Source organism: Panthera leo, chromosome B3, assembly GCF_018350215.1.
Source record: "Panthera leo isolate Ple1 chromosome B3, P.leo_Ple1_pat1.1, whole genome shotgun sequence".
In the NCBI taxonomy this organism is placed as follows: domain Eukaryota; kingdom Metazoa; phylum Chordata; class Mammalia; order Carnivora; family Felidae; genus Panthera; species Panthera leo.
Window position 1 is genome coordinate 113863224 of NC_056684.1, and position 5572 is coordinate 113868795.

The 5572-nt window shown below is 49.4% G+C and overlaps 1 long non-coding RNA gene across 1 annotated transcript; it reads right to left on the bottom strand.

The window, feature by feature from the left end:
- Positions 1-2316: 2316 nt before the first annotated feature.
- LOC122222860 lies at positions 2317-3388 on the bottom strand. The gene is made up of 3 exons (XR_006203920.1): positions 3306-3388; positions 2731-2955; positions 2317-2582 (listed from the first exon to the last, which is right to left on the bottom strand). It is a non-coding gene; the product is annotated as an uncharacterized LOC122222860 (long non-coding RNA).
- Positions 3389-5572: the final 2184 nt, after the last annotated feature.

Sequence of the window (5572 nt, forward strand, 5' to 3'; positions counted from 1 at the left end):
GGAGAGAAAGAGAATCAAACCGAACGGAACAAACTGATAGCGGGGTGTCCAGCCATGCTGTTGGCTTGTCCTCCTTCCCGGCTGGAGCCCCCACCCCACCCCACTCCGGCTTGTGCCAGGAGCACTCACTGGCTTCAAGCCCTGTGTTGCAGTGTGGGAGAGGTGAGGGGTGGTCCTAGGGGCCGGCAAAGCGGGACTGCTGGAATCTCAGCTCCCAGTGACTTGACCCAGAGTTGGGTTTTAACCTCCCCTGACCTGGGGCAGCAGCGGCAGGTAGCTGGGATGACCACAGGGTGCCCTCAAGTCCTCACTGAAGGACTCACTTTTCCCATCACCCCTCCATGTCATGGTCCAAAGGCATGAGACTCAGCCCTCAGCAGTCCAGCCCGGGGCCGCATTCAAGGAGCCTCAGGAAGTGGGGGTTGAGTGAATGAGAACAGGCCAGGCCCCCTCTGCCTTGAGGAGCCGTTCTGGCTTCCTGAAACGTGCTGTTGCTAACCCATAGAACGAATGGAAGGACCTTCCACAGCCAGGCCTGGGTTCCACCCTCCTGGAGCTGTTGGGCCCTGGTGCTTCCTGTCACTCATCACTCTGCCACAAGACCAACCTCCCTCTCCTCAAGCCTCTGCCCTTTGCATGCACGCCCTCATCTTTCCAGCCTCCAGCCTGTTCCATCTCAGTCTCTCTCATCTGCCTGGCCCCCTTAGCCACCTCCCACACTCACTTCCCAGACCTCGCCACCAGTGGCTCTGGAACATCAGCTTCTCCTCTCACCTCTTCCTTTCTGCCACTGTCCTCTCCTACCCTTTCTTGTGCCCACCCCCTGCCCATGTCTCTTTAAGAGCTTCCTTTTCCACCCAAGCTTTCATCTGCACCACTCTCCTCTCTGGCCAGCAAGTCAGCCAAACCACTGTCCCTGAGGCCTTCCCCCCTCCTTGGACTCCCCAGACCCCACGTCCACCTTCCACCCACAGAGTCTCTCACTGCTCACCAGACCAAGAAGATCCAGGCATCTCTTCAGGGGCTTCCTTGCACCTCTTTCCCCCATCTCACGGTTCCTTCACATCACCCTCTCATCTTCCCTTCCCTCGGTCTGTGTGCAGCTGACACCCCATCTTCCTCTGCAAAACTAACTTACTTACCAGGCCCAAAGCGGCCTCATCGGCTCCTGTCTCTTCCATGCCATGCCATCCTCTGTCCTCGTTCCTGGATCAGAAGTTGCATTAATGGGATTCCCTGTGATGCGAATGCACATTCACGTTTGAGAAGCATGGCACCAAAGCATGGCCACATCTTCCTTATCCTCAAATGGCTTCCCCTGGGCCCACTGTCTTTAAGTTCACCATCATTTTCTTTTGTTCCATGTATTACAAACTTCTTTATGGGGTCCCTGACACCTTCTGCTTCTATTTTCTCTCCTCGGGTTTTGGCAACTGGCCGCTGCTTGGGGCCATTTTCATAGGCCTTGCTCCCAACCATGGCCCCGGGAACCACCTCCATGACCCTCTCCTCACGTGGCTCAGCCCCCACTGACTACTCAGATTCTCTTCTTGGGCTCTCCTGACAACCTTCTTCCAGGTTTCCATTTCTCTTCCAGGTTTCCCTCTCTCTTCCTCAGTTTGGCCATCTCTGTTTATGAATCTCCACCCTCCCCATTGCCCAGGTTCAAAATCCTCAGAATTGTTTTCATCTCCCCTTCCTTCAGCCTCCAGAAACCTGCAGAATCTTCTTTTGCACTATTTTTTACATCCCTCCCCATCCCAATGTTGCTATCTAAATTCAAACCCTTGTCATCTCTCCCCCAGGACCTTTCTCCTCTGCCCTCGGGCCTCCTCTCTCGTGTCTACCTGCCAGTGGACGCAGAGCCCGTCAGAGTGGCCTGTCTCCCTCTCAAGAGCCCATGTGGACTTGGTGCTGCTCCTGGCCCTTCAGCCAGGGAGATGCCCTCCTGTTCTAGCCCAGTCCTTGTTACTGCCATCATCAGTCACAGATATCGACTGAGGACCTGCTGTGTGATGTTTTCCTGTGCCCGGATCATAGTCCCTTATTTTCCACTCCCAAAACTTGCCACCTGCACTCACCCAGTTTTCCTCTTTTTGTTCACTTGCTTTATCTGCTCCCGTACCCACCTGTCAACACCTCATCTAAACATACTCAAGGCCTAGTCCCCAGCCCACCTTTCCAAGAAACCTGTAAGATTCCAAAGGTAGAATCAATTTCTGCCCTTCCCCATTCGCCCTTAGAATAGTGTTTGTTTTTTTATTACAACTGCATCCCAGTGTGTGTGTGTTGGGGGGGGGGGGTGGCGCTCCCTGGTTGGGTGGTCCTGCAGGCCAAGAACAGCCCTCGCGCAACTTGAAACTACACGTTTGGATTTCACAGAGGATAAAACTATGGCCAGAGTGGTCCTGGGTCTTTGATGCCGGTTGACGACAGCATCACATCCCAGCCCCGGCCTCCTGGTTCCTGGCGCAGTTCTAGGGAGATCCAGAAAGCCAGGCTCCGTCCCCCATCGTCTGACAGCACATGCCCTCCACAGATGTACTCAACTATCGTCAACTCTTCTCTTCCTCCCAGACTGGCTGGAATAAAATCAGAACAGAGACCTTAGATGAGCAGCCAGGGGTCACACCCAGCCCATTTTCCCACCACCATCCCCAGGCCCTCACTGAATAGCCAGCAGTGAGTCCAGTCCTGTTTTCTGAACCTCCAGGGAAATTGCTTCCTCACCATTTTTAGCAGAGGACGCCATCATTCCCAACGTCTCCAGTGAAAAATATCTCTCTTTGCTCTTCTCTAAATGTTCCTCCCACCCCTCCAACTCTCAACGCCCGCGATAAATCTCCTTTTTCTCAGCCGGGTCTTCTGCAGAGGTGGGAAGGGCTTCTCCCGCACTCCCTAGAGCACTATTGTTATTGCAGGAAGATTTCGGAAGTTTGCTAGGGCTTGTAACTCCTATAAGGAAATGCACCACATACAAGTAAACAAATCAGTGTGTTCTGCAAAAGTCAAATAGGACACCACCCCTCTGTATGACTGTCCACGCTGGGTGGTCACATAGGTCATTCTGTGAGAATTTGGAGAAAGACAAGCTTTTTCACTTAGCAAAGGCTTACGTAGGTCTTTGTGCTTGGGCACCCACGGCACAGAATGCACTCAGCCTCTACCACCAGATTTGTCCTGGGACATCCCAGTGCCTATCGGATTCATTTTCAGCTCTCCTTGCTTCCAGTCTAGTTGTGGCCTTACCTGAAATCCAGTGAAGGATTCTCTTTTTCAGTTTCAGAAGGAATTGGTTCACTTACCTTCACAAAAGCCAGTGGAAGGATCATGCGTGTGACTCAGATCCTTTTGGTAAATTTCAAAGAACTGGCTGAGCAAATACAATTGCCATGCCGACCCGGGATGGCATAGATTGTGCTGTTGCTGCTGATAGCAGCAAGGGACATTTTGAAAGTCCTCTACCCCGCATTCTATACGACCTGGAGCAGAAAAATGGTCATTCCTTGGGAGGAGCTTATGTTCTCTTTCAAGGATAAGCTGAGCAAGCTGACCCAGGCAAGGGCTCTCACAGTTGAATGCTTTTGCTTGCGTGGGAAGTACAGCTGTCTCATTGGGGCCCAGGAGACAGACTGACGAGGGGAGAATTCCTGTGTTTGGGACTGGGCTTGAAAAGTCTCCGGTTTGTAACACCCAGCTTGCAGGAGAGCAGAAAGAATTTCCAGCTGTCGTTGGGGCGAGAGCCCCCCTGATTCTGACCAGGGCTGTTTCTGGGCTCTGGACTCTCCTGTCACTCCTCCTGAGCTGGTCACCCCATCAACACCCAGTCCCGTGGGCCAGCTCTGGAATCAGATGACCTATTACCATCGAGAAAATGGCAAAAGGTCAAATATGGTATGATTCTGCTTATATGAAGAACCTAGTGTAATCAAATTCAAAGACCCAGAAAGTAGAGCTGTGGTTGACAGGGGCAGGGTGGGGAGCAACAGGGAGCTTGTGTTTAACGGACATGTTTCAGTTTGGAAAGATGAACAAGTTCTGGAGACAAATGGTGAACACTGTGAATGTATTTAATGTCACAGGACTGGACACTTAAAACTGGTTGAAATAATACATTTTTTTGTCATATATATTTTACCACAATTTTAAAAAGGGAAAAAAACACAAGTGGGGACTGAGCCCAGATCATAACACTGCTGGGAAAAGACAGCCAGGTGATTCAGTTCTCAGCCCTAAAGAGAAGGGTGTGTGTGTGTGTGTCTGTGTGTGTGTGTGTGCACACACATGTGCGTGCACACATGCTGTGGGTGTCTGTGACCCTACGGGAGTGAAAATGGATCCACAAATGGCATGGTGAGGGAGGTGAACATATTAGACCAAGCCATTTCATCTCTGGGTGCTCCTTGCGACTAATTTGGGGGTCGTTCTTCATAATGCAGACCAATCAAAGATTCTCAGTGGAAACTGTTGTTTAAATGCCAAAGGGCCTGTGTAATATCCTTGGAGGGCTGGATGGGAGGCCTTTTCATCAAGACTTGTTCAAAAACGCATCTGGCTTTTTCCAAGAAAGACTAGATTTTTTGGAGTCCGAGAAATTAGGGCTAGAGCTCAGGGCCTGCCACTGTGTGGTCAGTCATGATGCACGTTTAAATTCAAATGCCTAAGATCCAAAGAGTGGGGAAAGGGAAAATACTCTCTGTAAACTGTCAAGTGCCTCACAGTCGTCTTTTATCCTTAAAGTTGAGCCTGGCTATGGAAACATAACATATTCAAGATAACAATGGATTTTTAAAGAATTCATGTGGCAGGAAAGTTAGCATAGATCCTAAAATAACAAATTCAACCCGCATGACCTGTTATAGGATTCTTCAGGCTTTGGAGGCAGCCCAGTAGCAATCACAGCTGTGAATAAAATCAAAAATCCTAGGGGCCAGACTTTCTGAGAAAATAAATTCTGTAGCCTTTGGCAGAAGGGGCTGGCCCAAGTTAAACCAGATATTGCTGCGAAAATGGCGTATTAAGCCTTTATCAGTTACCAACACCAAGGCATAAAGCCATTTCCAGCAGATCCTTATTTTTTTAATTCGCGTACTATAAAATACACCATTTAAAGTGCCTAACTCAGTGCGGGTTTTTTAGTGTGTTCACAAGGTCATGTAACCATCAATTACTCTCTAATTCAGAATATTTTTTAATCACCCCAGAAAGAAATGCCATGATCAGTCACTCCTTGTTTCTCCCTCCTCCCAGGCCCAAACAACCACTAATCTACTGTCTGCCTGGACATTTCGTGTAAGTGGAATGATGCAATATGTGACCTTTTGAGCCTGGCTTCTTTCACTTAGTATAATGTTTGCAGGGTTCATCTATGTTGTAGCATGTATCAGAATTTCCTTCCTTTGTATGACTGGATAATGTTCCATTGCACAGAGATACCACAGTTTGTTTATCCATTCATTGGTTGCACATTTTGATTATTTCTCCTTTTTGGCTAACACAAATAGTGCTGATATAAACATTCATGTATGTGTAGTGAACATGTATTTTCAATTCTCTCGGGTCCTTGTCCGAG